This window comes from Choloepus didactylus, chromosome 17, assembly GCF_015220235.1.
Source record: "Choloepus didactylus isolate mChoDid1 chromosome 17, mChoDid1.pri, whole genome shotgun sequence".
Taxonomy (NCBI): Eukaryota; Metazoa; Chordata; class Mammalia; order Pilosa; family Megalonychidae; genus Choloepus; species Choloepus didactylus.
Genome location: NC_051323.1, coordinates 14,064,377 through 14,081,524, shown reverse-complemented (window position 1 = coordinate 14,081,524; position 17,148 = coordinate 14,064,377). Strand labels below are relative to the sequence as shown.

The 17,148-nt window shown below is 36.0% G+C and overlaps 1 non-coding gene across 1 annotated transcript; it reads right to left on the bottom strand.

The window, feature by feature from the left end:
* Nucleotides 1–4,730: 4,730 nt before the first annotated feature.
* LOC119512998 lies at nt 4,731–4,835 on the bottom strand. Its single transcript, XR_005212508.1, has one exon. It is a non-coding gene; the product is annotated as a U6 spliceosomal RNA (small nuclear RNA).
* Between the last annotated feature and the right edge of the window lie 12,313 nt (nt 4,836–17,148).

Here is a 17,148-nt window from a genome sequence, read left to right as displayed (position 1 = left end):
GAAATAAATGTGTAGACATCATAACTGTCTCTTTCAGAACTGCGAACTGCTTATTGTTTGCTTTTTCTCAACAGTGTGGAGTGCTAGTAAATGTTTAACTAGTTGTCTGTAATAATATTATTAATAATAATAGTAATAAAAAGGTCAGATGTGTAGCATTTGCAGATTTTCAGAGTGTACACTTTCTCACAGTCAGCTGCAAGCTACCAACATGGTATCACTGAGCATAGAGTTAGGAAAAGATGCACAAATGGGTCTCATGAATCTTGGTGAGTTGCTCCAGCACATCACTGACTTAGCAAGACTGAGAACCACCCTGCTTTAAGAAGGGAGTGTCACAATAATTGTCATGAACGTTCTTTATGTGACTGATTATAATATAATGTGCTTTCAATTCTAAAATAGAAAATGCATACAAAATAAGACAAAATTATCAGTATTACCAATAACCAAGGAATGATCATCACATATTGCATAAATTCTTCCAGAATTTTTATTAAAATATTTCCATCCATATATATTAAAAAAATGGAAGCATGTTTTATTTCACCTTTGTGTCCTACCCATTTAATTGATAATACATTAGAATTTTTGTATGATTATTACTTATTTTTTAAAATTATGCAAGAACTGGATGAAAATCTATTATATCAATATACTGAAATAAATTGACGCTTTATTCCATTGTTGACAAATTTAGACTGTTTCCAAAATTATAGGCAAGGAACATTCTTACACAGAAATTGTCGTGACTATCTAATGCTGCTTCTTTAGGATTAATTCCTCAAACAGAAATTACTGAATCAAAAGATGCAATTACTTTTAAGACTTCAGATACATATTCTTAAATGGCCCTCGGGGATATTAGTATCAGTTTAAACTCCTGTGAGGGGTGCCTGTGAGACCTTTCACCAGACTCATAAAAACAGCCTTAATTAGAAATAAGAAACAATCCAACCATCTTTGATGTTCCATTAACCAATATGATATCTCATTTAATTTTTAGATCTTTTAATTTTTTATTGACTGCTGTAATATTTCTTTTATTTGTGAGTTACCTGTTAACATATTTGACCAGTTTTTGTTTTTCTAAAAATTTGGATAGGGTTATCAATATAGTAATGATATTAGTCATTTTTTTCCTGTTTTATGTGTCAAATTTATCTCATATTTTATAGCTCCTTTTCATAATTTTGTTTATAATATTTCTTGACATTAGCCTGCATAAATCTTAAACTTCTTTTAATGATAATGCTATACAGTATACTCTGCATAGTTATGAACATTGTCTCAAAGGTCTAAAGTGGCATTTTGCTATCATCTCTGATTCCTCCTCCATGAGGATCTGAAAACAATTTTTGCCCTTTGTGGCTAAGACAATTTGGTTCTGTTACAGTTCTAGATCCTTCTGGGTAATAAAATGAACAAACAACAAACCAAAAACCCAACCACATAATATCCATGTCAATTTTACAAGAAAAGCATCCAAAACCTACAAATATGTTTAATTTACCTTTGATTTAAATCTACCATTTTGCTAGGCATTTTTTATTCTTTCCTCTGATTTATTTATTTTTTTATTTCACTTTGTGCTCTTTTAACAGAAATTCCATACTATTTTCCTCTTCTTATTGATAGTTTTCCTAAATTTAAAGCCCACATTCTTGAAATTAAACTATAATATTAATTCATTATTTTCCCTTAATTCAGGACAAAGTAAGGACCCTAAAAAACGATATCCCCTTCAAACTTCTATGCCATTTTGTAGTGAGTTTTAATGTATATTTTGACTCCCGAAAACATTGTTATTGTTGTTATTGTTTACACCGCAGACACTCATTCAAATTCTCCTGCATATGCATCATTTTATTGCTCTTCAATCTTTTCTAAATCTCTAAATTACTACCCAAGAATCATTTTACATTTCCTTAAAAAAAGTCAGCCTTGAATGTGGGTTCTGCTACTGGCAAGTCATTTCAGGTTTTGATGCTCTGAATAGGACTTCATATCATCTTCATTTTTTTTTTCTTTTTTTTTCTTTTTCACCTTCATTTTTGAAGGAAGTTTTCAGTATAATGGGAATATAGATGAGGAATTATTTCCTTTCAGCACATTGAATACATTGACTGTATCATTTCTTTGTCTTCTGGTTTCTACCAGGGCTTTACAGAGCTAATAGTCAGTTGAAAGATTGTTCTTTAAAATGTAATATTGCCTTTTTCATGACTTCTCTTAGATTTTTCTGCTTTCTGGATTTCTTCATTTCCTCTCTGTGTTGTTGATTGTGAACAGTTTTCTGTTTATTCTGCTTTGGAATTATTATTATCTTGCAATTGATATTTTGGTCCTTTTTCCAAACATTTTTTCCTTATACTTGCTTTTCTTTCTTGAGTCCTTAATTGTGTATGTGAGATATTTCACTGTAACTTCATTGTCCCTTACCCTTTTTACTGTATTTTCATCTGTCTTCTGTCTCCAGCTTGATTTTGTGTATTTTATTCTGACCTATCTGTTTCTTCATTAATTTTCTCTTTGGTAGTGTGTCTTCTCAATCCTGTCCACTGAGATTTTATTTTCTGGAATTGCATTTTCTTGTCATTTTGTTTAATTCTTTTTCAAATCTAAAATGCCAAATTTAAACTTTCCAATTATTTGATGAAATGTTTATATTTCCTTTTTCTCAACATAATAATTCTAATTCCTGGAGTAATTCTAACCAGTGGAACGTTAGATCTGTTCTGTTATTTGTTGCTTGTCCTCATTTTCCTTCATGTTATTTTGTCTCCTCTGTGTGATTATCTTTAGTTTTATACTGTACATCATATTTGAAACACCATTTGTAGAAATAATTTGAAGTCTATAGGGAATTCTCCACCCTGTTCAAGGGCAATACCTCCAGAATGTAGAAAAGTGTGTGTGTTTTTATTTTACATTTTCAGTCTCTTTAAAGCCTGGCTTAATGTAGACAGATGGAATCTCCTATATCCTTCTGTTTTCAATATATTTTGATATCACACATTATGTAGTCTCTGAAAAAACACTCTACAGTCAAAAGAGAAAGCGAAAGAGAAAAACATGTTTTCTTCATACTTCTAATTAGTCTACACTGTGTCCTCAGGAAGATGAATTACAATTGAGCTTGCATTTCCCTTTTAATTTTAGTCCTACAGGCCTTGAATTGCAGCAGCTGCTCTTGGGAAGGTGGAATTTCAAATAATCTATTTATAAGTATATTCAAGTTCATTTGATTATACATATACAGTATATTCTTGCATCCTATCACATCAGTAACAGAGTTGAAAATGAGAAGCAACCTTCATTAAGAGAAAAACAGAGAGTTTTAAAGTGTTCCAAGAATCACAATCGGATTTGAGCCCGTGCAGTGCCTAAGGACATAAAAGAAAAAAAAAATCCTCAAAATGAACCTAATCTCTAGGTGGCTAAAGAGCTCCTTGCACCCTGGGTCTGAGAGTGAGGGTGGAGATTGGGCTAAGAATTAAATAACTGAGATTAAATAACTGGATACTAGGGTTTCACTGATGCAACTATCTGGTAACTAACATAAAAATTCTTTTAAAAAAAGTTATTGTCTCATTTGAAAACAAAAGGTCATTTGAACAAACTAATGACAGATAACTTTAGAACCAATAAAAGAAAACACTTTGGATAAAAGGTATTCAGCTCTTAGACTCTATTGCCATGAAGTCCCATGAATGAACTTTTATATATTCACATGACTTTCAACCAATGATAAATGTTAACACTGGCACCTAAAATGTATTCACAAGAAGATGCTTGAAATTCCACAAGGCCTTAAGAGCTTAATTATCAACAAATTTAATGAGCCTTATTTTTTACTGCAGGACAAAAAAAAAAAAAAACCATTCTGCAATTCTTGTAAGGAACACTGGACTGAAGATTTGTATATACTCATGACCAAATTTAAGCCCTAATTCTACAAGTGCATTCTAGGTGTATGGTGACTGGTCTTGCAGCATTTATTCATTTGTTCTTTCACTCATTCATTTATTCATTTGAAATTCATCTACCCATCTGGAGTAGTTATGATGGTTGATAGCCTCTAAGAAGGTCCCTAAATGATTCCCACATCTTGGTATCCATATCCTCTGTGCATGGTTTGTACCTAGTGACACACTTCTAGCAGATAAAATATGGCAAAAGTAATGGGATGCCACCTCTTACATTGGTTTATAAAAAGGCTGTTGCTTCTGCTTTCTTTCTTTCTGTCTTGAAGGCTGAGGGACACATGATACAAAGTTTGTGAGTCATCTTATGGAGAGGCTCTTGTGCCAAGGAACTGATGTCTCCAGCCAACTGCCAGTGATAATCTGTAGCCTGTTAACCACCAAGTGAGTCAGCCCAGAAGTGGATCCTTCCACCCTCTCAAGTCTTGAGATAACTGCCACTCTGCCCAATACCCTCATTGCAGCTAAGCTTTACACCTATAATCATGATTCAGAAAACTTGTGAAATATTATATGTTTATTGATATATGCCGTCAAATTTAAGGTAATTTCTCTCTTTTTTTCCTTTATTGGAGAAGTTGTGGGTTTACCAAACATTCATGCATAAAATATAGGATTCTCATATACTACCCGATTATTAACAAGTTGCATTGGTATGGAACATTTGTTACAATGGATGATAGCACATTTCTATAATTGTGCTGTTAACTATTGCCCAGGTTTTAAGTTAGGGTTTCCTGTTTGAAAAATATGGAATGCTTCATGAATTTGCATGTCATCCTTGTGCAGGGGCCATGCTAGTCTTCTCTGTGTCATTCCAATTTTAGGATATGCACTGCAGAAGCAAGCACTTTGGGTAATTTCTTATGCAGCAGTAGATAACACAGTTAAATACATGGACTCTGAAGTCAAACTACCTATGATAGATTCCTGTCTCCATAATTCTTGACCTCTTTTCCTTGGGTGATTTGTAAACTGTATCAGTGCCCTTATTTTTTTAAAATAGATATAATAATAACAGTACCTCTCACAGAGAGTTCCTTTGGGTAATACCTGAAATATATGTACAAAGAGCTTATCACAGTGCTGGAGACACAATAGCCATTTATTAAATGCTAACTGTGGTACTCATTCATTTAAGCAATAATATTAAGAACATAATAACTTACTGATAACTTTGTGAAATTGAGCAGGTAAGATAATCACCTTGGATCTCAGTATTGTTTCATTCATTCAGTAGATGTTTACTAAGCAATGATTTTGCATCAGCCAAAGTCCTAGGCTCTGCAATGAACAAAACAGAGAGAGAGAAAAAAAAAAAAGATACCTGCCTTCAAGAATCTTAGCTTCAAGGGAAGGAAATCGACAATTAAAACAACACAATAAATAAATTGTATGCTATGTTAGAAGGCTATAAGTGCTTCAGAATAAACTAAGAAGAGAAAACAAAAGAGGGAAAGGGGTATAAATGTTGTATGAAGGGTTTGAAATTTTAGATAAGGTTAGTTGGGAAAGCCTGATTGGAAAAGGTGGCTTTTGAATGAAAACCTGAATGAAAGGAAAGAGCTAACCATGCAGCACAAGTGATATCCAAAATGTTGAATAACCTGTGGTGCTCACCGCGGGGACTACCATTCAAACCACATCCCCGCCAAAGTGAAAAGCAAAATGTTCTAAGTCAGAATAACTGCCATTGTGGATGGAGTAAATTAAAGGGGGAAGGATAGTGGGAGCTGAGGTTGGGGATTTAACAGGCATCCAGATCCTACATAAGTGAACAGGTCATTATTAAGACTGTGGCTTTACCCTGATACAGGAAGCCACTGGAGAGTTGAGAGCAGACATTTCACAGGATCTGATTTGCAACTTAACAGGATTTATGTGGCTGCTGAGTTGAGAATTGTCTGAAGGGAGACAAGACAGAGGCAGGGAAACCAGTTAGAAAGTTAATGAAAGTAAAGGTAGGAGAACCTAAGATGGCAGCTAGGAGAGAGAGGGCAAAAAATACTTCTGTGAAAAATACTAGATAGAGGCTAGAAAAGGACCCAGAACAACAGTTCCAGTGATGTACCAGCTGGACAAGTTCTGCTAAATCCACAGGGACCGTGCACTTGGTGAAACCAGGAGTCTGTGTTCTGAAATGAGTGAGTGAGCCTGCTGAATGTCTGGCAACCATGCTGCAGTGTGGGGAAACCGTGGATTGGTGTTTGGAGGCAGACTAGTTCTTTTTTAAAAAATCCCAAAAGCGGCTGCAGATATGGCAGCGAGAACCTCACACTGGAGCACGGCAGGAAAGGGCTGTGTGAACGCCTCAATATCTGGCATGGAAGATAGCCTTTCGCATACCCACTGCTAGTTGTCTCAGAGCAAGAAAGGCAGAGGTTATCCAAAAGGGGAAAAAAAACCCACGCCCCTTGCAGCCATCTTCCCGGTGAGCTGGGAACACTCCTGCCCGGTGCCAGAGCCACAGCCCAGAGTCACGCCAAAAAACTCAGAGTGACAGGAAGGGTTTGCAGTAACACAGGCACACGCCATGATATCAGGCATGGACAATAGCCTTTCGCACACCCACAGCTAACTGTCCTAGAGTTGGGAAGGTGGAGCTGTGTGAAAAGGGGGAAATTAACACGTGCCATTCAGCCGTCTTTACAGCAGGCTGGGAACGCACCTACATGGCCTGGCAGCCCAGGGCTTCCCTTGAGGGATGGTGGGCACTTGTGACTTAGCACAACTGTCCCTCAGCAGAGGTCCTAGAAGGGCACAGCTGGGAAGAGGAACCCACTTGGAAATCCCAGGGACCATATGCCAATACCAAGGACTTGTAGGTCAGTGGCAGAGACAATCTGTGGAGAGACTGAACTGAAGGTTTAGACTCTTGCAACAGCCTTAAATCTCCAGGAGCACCTGGGAGGTTTTATTATTAAAGCTCCCCTCCCTCCCTAACCACTCAGACACACGTCCCACATTCAAGGCAGACAGCACCAAAAACACACCCAAACTTGGTGCACCCATTGGACCCCACAAGAACCAGACCCCCACAAACCACAAAGACAAAGTTGGGGAGAACTGACTTGAGGGGAATAGGTGACTTGCGGATGCCATCTGCTGGTTAGTTAGAGAAAGTGTACGCCACCAAGCTGTAGATATGACAAATTAGAGATTGGTGCATGCATAATCCTTCAGATCCTAAAAGAATCCTATCAAATAAAACAAATGCCAAGAGGCCAAAAACAACAGAAAATTTTAAAGCATGTGAAAAAAACAGACAATATGAATAACCCAAACACAAACACCCAAATCAAAAGATCAGAAGTGACAAAGTACTTGGAGCAATTAATCAAAGAACTAAAGACAACAAGAGCATGGCACAGGATATAAGTGACAAAAAGAAGACCCTAGAAGAGCATAAAGAAGAAATTGCAAGAGTAAATAAAAAAACGGATGATCTTATGGAAATAAAAGAAACTGTTGACCAAATTAAAAAGATTCCAGATACTCATAGTATAAGACTAGAGGAAGCTGAACAATGACTCAGCAACCTCAAGAACCACAGAATGGAAAATGAAAGAGCAAAAGAAAGAATGGGGAAAAAAATCAAAAAAATCAAAATGGATCTCAGGGATATGATAGATAAAATAAAACATCCAACTATGAGACTCATTGGTGTCCCAGAAGGGAAAGAGAAGGGTAAAGGACTAGAAAGAGTATTCAAAGAAATTGTTGGGGAAAACTTCCCAAACCTTCTACACAGTATAAATACACAAAGCATAAATGCCCAGCAAACTCCAAATAGAATAAATCCAAATAAACCCACTCCAAGACATATTCTGATCAGACTGCCAAATACTGAAGAGAAGGAGCAAGTTCTGAAAGCAGCAAGAGAAAAGCAATTCACCACATACAAAGGAAACAACATAAGACTAAGTAGTGACTACTCAGCGGCCACCATGGAGGTGAAAAGGCAGTGGTAGGACATATTTAAAATTCTGAGAGAGAAAAATTTCCAACCAAGAATACTTTATCCAGCAAAACTCTCCTTCAAATTTGAAGGAGAGCTTAAATTTTTCACAGACAAACAAATGCTGAGAGATTTTTCTAATAAAAGACGTGCCCTACTTCAGATACTAAAGAGAGCCCTACCAATAGAGAAACAAAGAAAGGAGACAGAGATAGAGAGAAATTTAACAGACATATATAAAACATTACATCCAAATCACCAGGATACACATTCTTCTCTAGTGATCATGGAACTTTCTCCAGAATAGACCATAGGCTGGGATATAAAACAAGCTTCAATAAATTAAAAAAAAAAATTGAAATTATTCAAAGGACAGTCTCTGACCACAATGGAATACAAATAGAAGTCAATAACCATCAGAGACTTAGAAAATTCACAAACACCTGGAGGTTACAAATGAGGGGCAGATGAAAACGTTCCCAGATAATCAAAAGCTGAGGGGCTTCATCACCAGCAGATCAGTCCTATAAGAAATGCTAAAGGGAATTGTGCAGGCTGAAAGGAAGGGACACTAAACAATCAACTGAAACCACATGAAGAAATAAAGATTTCCAGTAAAGATCACATGGTAAATATAAATACCAATACTACTGTATTTTTGATTTGTAACTCCACTATTTACCTCTTACAGGATCTAAAATACATAAAGTATAATGATAAATCAGTGGTTTTGGACTCAATGTAAAATATGTAATTTTTACAAGAACTACATAAAGGTGGGGGAATGGAGGAATATAAGAGCATAGTTTATGTGTCCTATTGAAGTTAAGTTGGTATCAAAGAAAACAAGACTGTTGTAGACTTAAGATGTTAAATTTAAGCCCCATGGTAAACACAAAGAAAGTATCAGAGAACATGATCATAGAGATGAAAAGTAGAGTATGGTTTATGAGAAGTGGGGGAAGGGGCAATGGGGAGTTAATAAGAAATGAGTGTAGGGTTTCTGTTTGGGGTAAAGGGAAATTTATAGTAATGGATGGTGGGAAAGTGATGGCATTGCAACATTGTGAATGTGATTAATCCCACTAAATGGAATGGTTGGGAGAGGTTGGAATGGGAAGACTTATGCTGTATATATGTTTACACAATTGAAAAAAGAAACAGTCTTAATAGATAATGACAAATGCCATAGAAGATCCTGGATGAGATCTAAGAATAGAGGAGAAAAGGCTCAAAAGGACACAATTGGGACATAAGAAAAAAATAAATATAGAATATAAGCTTTATATCAATATTAAATTTCTTCAACTTCTTAACTACACTTAATGTGATTACATAAATGAGTATTCTTGTTCATAAGAAATGTATATGTGAATTATATTATTTGTTCAAGGATGTGTGCAACTTGCTTTCATATGTTCAGAAGACAGAGCAATAGAAGATGGATGATAGGGAGGGAGGGAAAGAAAGAAATGGTAAAGTGACAAAATATTAAAGTTGGTAGATGGGGGTATCGGTGGAGGGGGGTTGGGGTATGCTGGACTTCCATGTATGGGGTTTGTATTATTTTTACAACTGTTACTGTAAGTTTGAATTTACTTCAAAATAAAAATTAAAAAAAAAAGTAAAGGTAATGGCAGCTAGACCAGGATGGTGACTGCAGGATGGGTGAGAAGTTGTCAAATTTTGCATATATTTTGAAATTAGAGCCAACAGAATTTGTTAACAGGGCATGGGATGGGAAAGAAAGAGGTTAGGCACGTATGACGTCAAGAAGATACATATATAAGTATGTGTGTGTAGAGACATTGATCTGAATATCTGAGCATCTGAAAGAACTGCTGCCAATTAGTGAAAAGGGGAAGTCTGCAGGAGAAGCAGTTTGGGGGGTGTAATATGGAGGAGCCACAGAATGCCAAGTGAGCTGCCTACCCAGATGCAGGCAATAGGGGGTGCATTGTCTGAGCAGCAGTGTTTCTCAAACACACAAGCATAAGTAGATGCAAAGTAGAGCCCAGGAAGTGGTATCTCTAACAAATTCACGAATAATGCTGCTGCTTCTACTCCACTACGGATCACACTTAGAGAACCACTCATGGAGAATATTTCAAAATGATAATAAAAGAATCAGTTTGATTCATATTATCATTTATTAATATCAATGATAAAATACTCTTCCCCTTAAAAATCATTTTTGGGTGTGATTTATGAATAATTACTATGACTACTGCATAATTTTAGTAATTATTATGTAAGCTTCTAATGATCACATTTTAAACATATGTTTAACATTGTATTATACAGGGAAATTTAATTTGGAGAAATTCCAGCTACACTGTCAACCCCTAAGACATCACATCAGCTCTACCTATTCATTTCAAGGGTAAGTTCCTAATAATGTAGAATTTAATCCTAAATCTTTTATGTTTTTAATGAGATTTTAATAGTATTTTTAAAATTTCATTTTCCAGTAACTTAGTCCTACTATATAGAAATAACATTATATTTTTTTTCAAATTAGCCTGTATACTTTGACTTTGTTCTAATTATTTTGGAATATTTCCTATGATTTTCTACATATATAAAAATTATCTATAAACAAATGCATTACACTACTTTCTGTCCAATTTATATGCTTTGCATTTCTTTGTTTTTGTTTGTTTGTTTGCCTATTTGCACTAGTTAGGAACTCCAGTTCAATGTGTTGAGAGCAGATATACTTGCTTTTTCCCAAAATTGGAGAGAAAGTAATCAATTTTTCAGCATAAATTATGAGGTTAGTTATAGGGTTTTCATAGATACTCTTTATCACATTGAGGACTTTCCAGTTATTTCTTCTCTGTTGGAAATATCATGAGTAGATGTTTAATTTTGTCTAAAGCTTTTCTACATTGATAGAAATGATCATGATTTTTTTCTTTGTTACATCAATGGGGAAAATGTATTGATTTTTTTCTTTTTAACTTCATTTATCAAAAAATTAAAAAAAATTCAAACAAAACAAAACAATGGAAATAAGAAAACCATCTAAAATAACTACATTGTTTCAAACCTGTTCGTTCGTACCATAACCCCCAAAACTAACAAACCATAGTTGTTCCTGAGCATTCCCATAACATTAAGATTACCCTCCATAACTTATCTGTTCTTATTAGATTATCATTGCCCCTTCACTAGTTGCTGTCTATCGCTAGGTCCCCCATATTCTACAACATAAAACATTTATTTTACATTTTTCACAGCATTCCCATTAGTGGTAACATACAATAGTATTAATTGACTTTTTTCCTTAATTTTATTTTGAAATAAATTCAAAGTTACAGGAACAGTTGCAAAAACAATACAAACCCCATACACAGAACTCCAGCATACCCCCCCTTCCCCAATACCCTGATCCACCAACTTTAACAGCCTGTCACATCACAATTTCTTTCTTTCCCTCCGTCCCTCCCTCCCTATTTATCATCCATCATCTATTGCTCTGTCTTCTGAACATATGAGAGCAAGCTGCACACATCCTTGAACAAATAATATAATTCACATATACATTTCCCATGAACAAGAACATTCTTTTATGCATCCCCATTAAGCGCAGCTAAGAAGTTCAAGAAATTCAACATTGATACAAATCTTACATTCTGTATTTCCTTTTTTTTTTTTTTTTCCCTTATGTCCCAGCTGTGTCCCTTTAAGCCTCCTCTCCTCCATCCTCAGATTCCATCCAGGATCATCCTTGGCATTTAATTGTCATTGCCTATTTAGACTGTCTTTTTTTTTTTTTTTCTCAATTGTGGAAACATATATACAGCCTAAATCTTCCCATTCCAACCCCTCCCTAGCATTCCATTAGTGGGATTAACCGCATTTAGAATGTTGTAATGCTATCATCTTCCCACCATCCATTACTAGAAATTTCCCTTCACCCCAAACAGAACCCTACACTCATTTCTCAACTCCTCATTGCCCCTTCCCCCACTTCTCGTAACCCATACTCTACTTTTCATCTCTATGGTCATATTCTCTGACGATTTCTTTGTGTTTACTGTGGGGTTTAAATTTAACCTCTTAAATCTATAACAATCTTGTTTTTCTTTGATACCAACTTAATTTCAATAGGACACATAAACTATGTACCTATACTCCTCCATTCCCCCACCTTTATGTAGTTCTTGTCAGAAATTACATGTTATACATTGAGTCCAAAGCCACTGATTTGTCATTAGAGTTTATGTTTTATATCCTGTAGGAAGTAAATAGTGGAGTTACAAATCAAAAATTATTGACTTCCATTTGTATTCCGTTGTGGTCAGAGAATATGCTTTGAATATATTCAATTATTTATTTATTTATTTTTTTAATTTATTGAGGCATGTTTTGTCCCAGCATATGGTCTATTCTGGAGAAAGATTCATGATCACTAGAGAAAAATGTGTGTCCTGATGATTAGGGATGTAATGTTCTATATATGCCTGTTAAATTTCTCTATATCTCTCTCTCCTTTCTTTGTTTCTCTGTCAGTAGGGTTCCCTTTAGTATCTCAAGTAGGGCAAGTCTTTTATTAGCAAAATCTCTCAGCATTTGTTTGTCTGTGAAAAATTTAAGCTCTCCCTCAAATTTGAAGGAGAGGTTTGCTGGATAAAGTATTCTTGGTTGGAAATTTTTCTCTCTCAGAATTTTAAATATGTCATGCCACTGTCTTCTCGCCTCCATGGTGGCCACTGAGTAGTCACTACTTAGTCTTATGTTGTTTCCTTTGTATGTGGTGAATTGCTTTTCTCTTGCTGCTTTCAGAACTTGCTCCTTCTCTTCAGTATTTGGCAGTCTGATCAGAATATGTCTTGGAGTGGGTTTATTTGGATTTATTCTATTTGGAGTTTGCTGGGCATTTATGCTTTGTGTATTTATATTGTGTAGAAGGTTTGGGAAGTTTCCCCGAACAATTTCTTTGAACAGTCTTTCAAGACCTTTACCCTCCTCTTCCCCTTCTGGGACACCAATGAGTCTTAAATTTGGACATTTTATTTTATCTGTCATATCCCTGAGATCCATTTTGATTTTTTGATTTTTTTCCCCATTCTTTCTTTTGCTCTTTCATTTCCATTCTGTGGTCATCAAGGATGCTGAGTAGTTGTTCAGCTTCCTCTAATCTTGTATTATGAGTATCCAGAGTCTTTTTAATTTTGCCAACATTTTCTTTTATTTCCATAAAACCTTCTATTTTTTTATTTACTCCTGCAATTTTTTCTTTATGCTCTTCTAGGTTCTTCTTTATGTCCTTTATGTCCTGTGCCATGCTCTCATTGTTTGCTTTTAGGCTTTTGATTAATTGTGTCAAGTACTGTGTGTCTTCTGATCTTTTGATTTGGGTATTTGGGTTTGGGTTCTCCATATCGTCTGGTTTTATCATATGCTTTAAGAATTTCTGTTGTTTTTGGCCTCTAGGCATTTGCTTTACTTGATAGGGTTCTTTCTGGATATAATACTGATAACCTAATTTTTCAGATCTACAGCTTGGTGGCGTACACTTTCTCTAACTAGCTAGCAGATGGTATCCGCGAGTTACATATTCCCCTCAAGTCAGTTCTCCCTGACTTTGTCATTGTGGTGTGTGGGGATCTGATTCTTGTGGGGTTCAATTGGTGCACTAAGTTTGGGTGTGTTGTTGGTGCTGTCCACCCTGAATGTGGGGCGTGTGTCTGGGTGGTTAGGGAGACAGGGCAGCTTTAATCATCAAACCTCCCAGGTGTTCCTGGAGATTTAAGGCTGTTGCAAGATTCTAAGCCTTCATTTCAGTTTTGCCACAGATTGTCTCTGCCGCTGACCCACAAGTCCCCAGCATTGGCGTAGGGTCCCTGGCATTTCCGAGTGTGTCCCCCTTCCCAGCCGTGCTTTTCCAGGACCTCTTCTGAGAGAAGGCTGTGCCATGTCACAAGTGTGCACTGGCCTCCAGGGAAGCCCTGGGCTGCTGGGCCATGCAGGGGCATTCCCAGCCTGCTATAAAGATGGTTGAAAGGGGCATGTTAATTTCCCCCTTTCGCACAGCTCCGCCTTTCCAGCTCCGGGACAATTAACTGTGTGTGCACTAAAGGCCACTGTCCATGGCCGATATGGTGGCATGTGTGTGGTACTGTGGGAAACACTCCTGGCGCGGCTCTGGGCTATGGCTCCATCCCTGGGCAGGAGTGTCTCCAGCCCGCCAGGGAGATATCTGCAAGGGGCATGGTTTCTTTCTCCTTTTGGCTCCCCTCTATCTCCCGGCCCAGAGACAATCAGGAGTGGGTGTGGGGAGGGCTATCCTCCATGCCAGACACTGAGGCATTGGCTACAGCCTGCTCCTGCAGTGCTTCACTGTGCAGTTCTCACTGCCATATCTGCAGCCACTCCCGGGTTTTTTTTTTTTTAAAAAAGAACTAGTCTGTCTCCAAATGCCAACCCATGGTTTCCCCACACTGCAGCACAGCTACTGGACTTTCCACTGGCTTACTCTCTTGTTTCAGAATGCAGGCTCCCAGTTTCACCAAATGCAAGGGTCTCTGTCGATTTAGCAGAGCTTGTCCGGCTGGGCTTCGCTGGAACTGGTGTTCTGGGTCACTTTCTGGCTTTTATCTAGTATTTTTCACGGAGGTGTTTTTTTTTTCCCTGTCTCACCTAGCCGCCATCTTAGGTCCCCCAGTATTGATTGATTTTTAAATAATAAAACAACATTGCATTTCTACAATAAACCTTTCTTGCTTATAATGTATGTCCTTTTGTAGGATGCTAGATTCAATTCACTGACAGCCTCTAATGAATATTTGTATTTATCTTCAAGAGCAATGTTTGCATATTTTTAATGTCTTTCTCTGGATTTGACACTAGAGTTATGCAGAACGGATAAAATGAATTGGTATCTCCTCTTCCCCCCTTTTTCCCTCTAAAATGCATAGTTGGTATTATTTCTCCCCGGAAGATTTGATAGAATTCACCAGTGAAAACAACTGAGCCTGGAGTTTTCTTTATGGGAAGATTTTAAATTTTGAGTTCAATTTCTTTAACACATGGAGCTATTCTGATTTTATATTACTTCTGTTAATTTGTGAAGTTCTGTTTTTCAAAGAATTTTTACCTTTTGTCTTGGTTGCTAAGTGTATTGGCAATAAATTTGTTAGTAATATTCTTATTATCCATTTAATATCTGTACCAGGAATTGGCAAACCTTTTCCATAAAGGGCAAGATGGCAAATATTTTAGGCTTTGCGGGCCATGTGAACTTTAGTACAACTGTGCAACTCTATGATCTCTGTTCCAATAAAATAATAATTACAAAATCAGGCTGCAGACAGGAGTTGGTCCCCAGGCTATAATTTGTCAGACCTTCATCTATGGGTATCAAGATCTATAAATAGAGACTACAATGTCATACCTCCTATTTTGTTAAAGATATTGTCAATTTGAATTGTCATTCTTTTTAAGGCCATCTAATGATTTCTCCTTTTTATCTTTGTAAAGCACTAACTTTTGGGTTGATATACTTTATCTTTTTTATTTAATTGATTTGTGCTCTTATCATTACAATTTTCTATCTTCTTTCCTAGGTTTTAGGGTGGATAGTTACATAACATGTTTTAAAACTTTCTCCTTTCCTAATATAACTACCTATAACTATAAAATTCTTTCTAGCAGCACAAGTTTAGCTGCACCCCATATATTTTTAAATATTATTTTTTTAAATCTCATTACTTTGAAATATTTTCTAAATACCATTGTGATTTCTTCTTTGGCTGACGAGTGGTTTAAAATCGTGTCGCTTCATTAGAAAACTGTTGAGAATTTTTCCATATATGCTTGTTATTTATCACTAATGATTCCTTGTGATCAGAGAAAATACTCTGCATAATTTCAAATCCTTGTAATATATTGACATTATTTATGGTTCATCTGATGGTCTGTCTCATTGAACAACCCACATATGCTTGAAATATTATTTGTCTTATCCTTTGCTAATTCTATAAATGCCTGTTAGATTAATTTGGTTTATGTCATTTAAATCTGTTATATATTTAATGATTTTGGTCAATTTATTCTATCTATTACTGAGAGGATGTTAATACCTCTAAATATGTTTGTGAATTTGTCAGTTTTTATACCACGTATTTTGAATACTGTTAATAATTGTATGTACATTTGGCTTTGTTATGCTTTAAAATAAATTTATCAGTTTATTATTATGGAAATTGACTCATCTTTGGTAATAATTATTGTCTTGACATGTATTTTGTCCAATATTAATATAATCACATTAGTTTTCTATGATTGGTATTTGCATTATGCATTCCATCTTTTTACTTTTATCTATTTTTAAAGTATATCTCTTATGAAGAACATATAATTGGATCTTTTTCTTCTATACTGTCTGATAATTGAATCTCACTTTTAATTGGAGTGTTTGCTCCATTTATATTTTGTATAATGTTTAATAGGTTTGTGTTTATGTTTAACATTTGTTTTCTACTGTCTTTTGGTCTATATTGTTTTTGATAAAAAGTGTGGTGGTTTGGAGCAGTACATACCCCAGAAAAACATGTTCTTAAATTTAATCCATTCCTGTGGGTGTGAATCCATTAAAGTAGGGATTCCTTTGATGAGGTTACTTCAGTTATGATGTGGCCCAGCTCAGTCAGAATGGATCTTAATCCTATCACTAGAGGCCTTTTAAGTGGAATGTAGACAGAGAAAGTCACTGGAAGCAAGAAACTGAAAATCAGTGGGACCCAGAAAAGATTGAGGGGGTGGGGTGGACAGGAGAGGCCACATGTGCTTTGCCATGTGACAGAGGAGCCCAGGACCAAAGCAGGCAGCCCCAGATCTTTAGGAAGAAAGCATCACCTTGATTTGGATGTGATTTGGTCTTTTCATAGTCTCAAATCCATGAGCTGACATATTCCCAAATGCATTACATGACATTTCTGTGAGCAGCCAAGGAAAGCTGAATAAGAAGATAGCAGTAATTTGTAATGTGTTTCCTTTTAATTAATGTGTTATTTTTCCTCTGGCTTCATTCAAGATTTTCTCTGTACCTTGAATTTTCAGCAGGTTGACTATAATTGCTTGATATTTTCTGGGCTTATTGAGTTTTAAATTTACAATACATTTGGAACATTAATTCTTCAAATACTTTTTTTGCCCATTAATTATGAAAATACATTTTCTCCCCCAATATCTCTC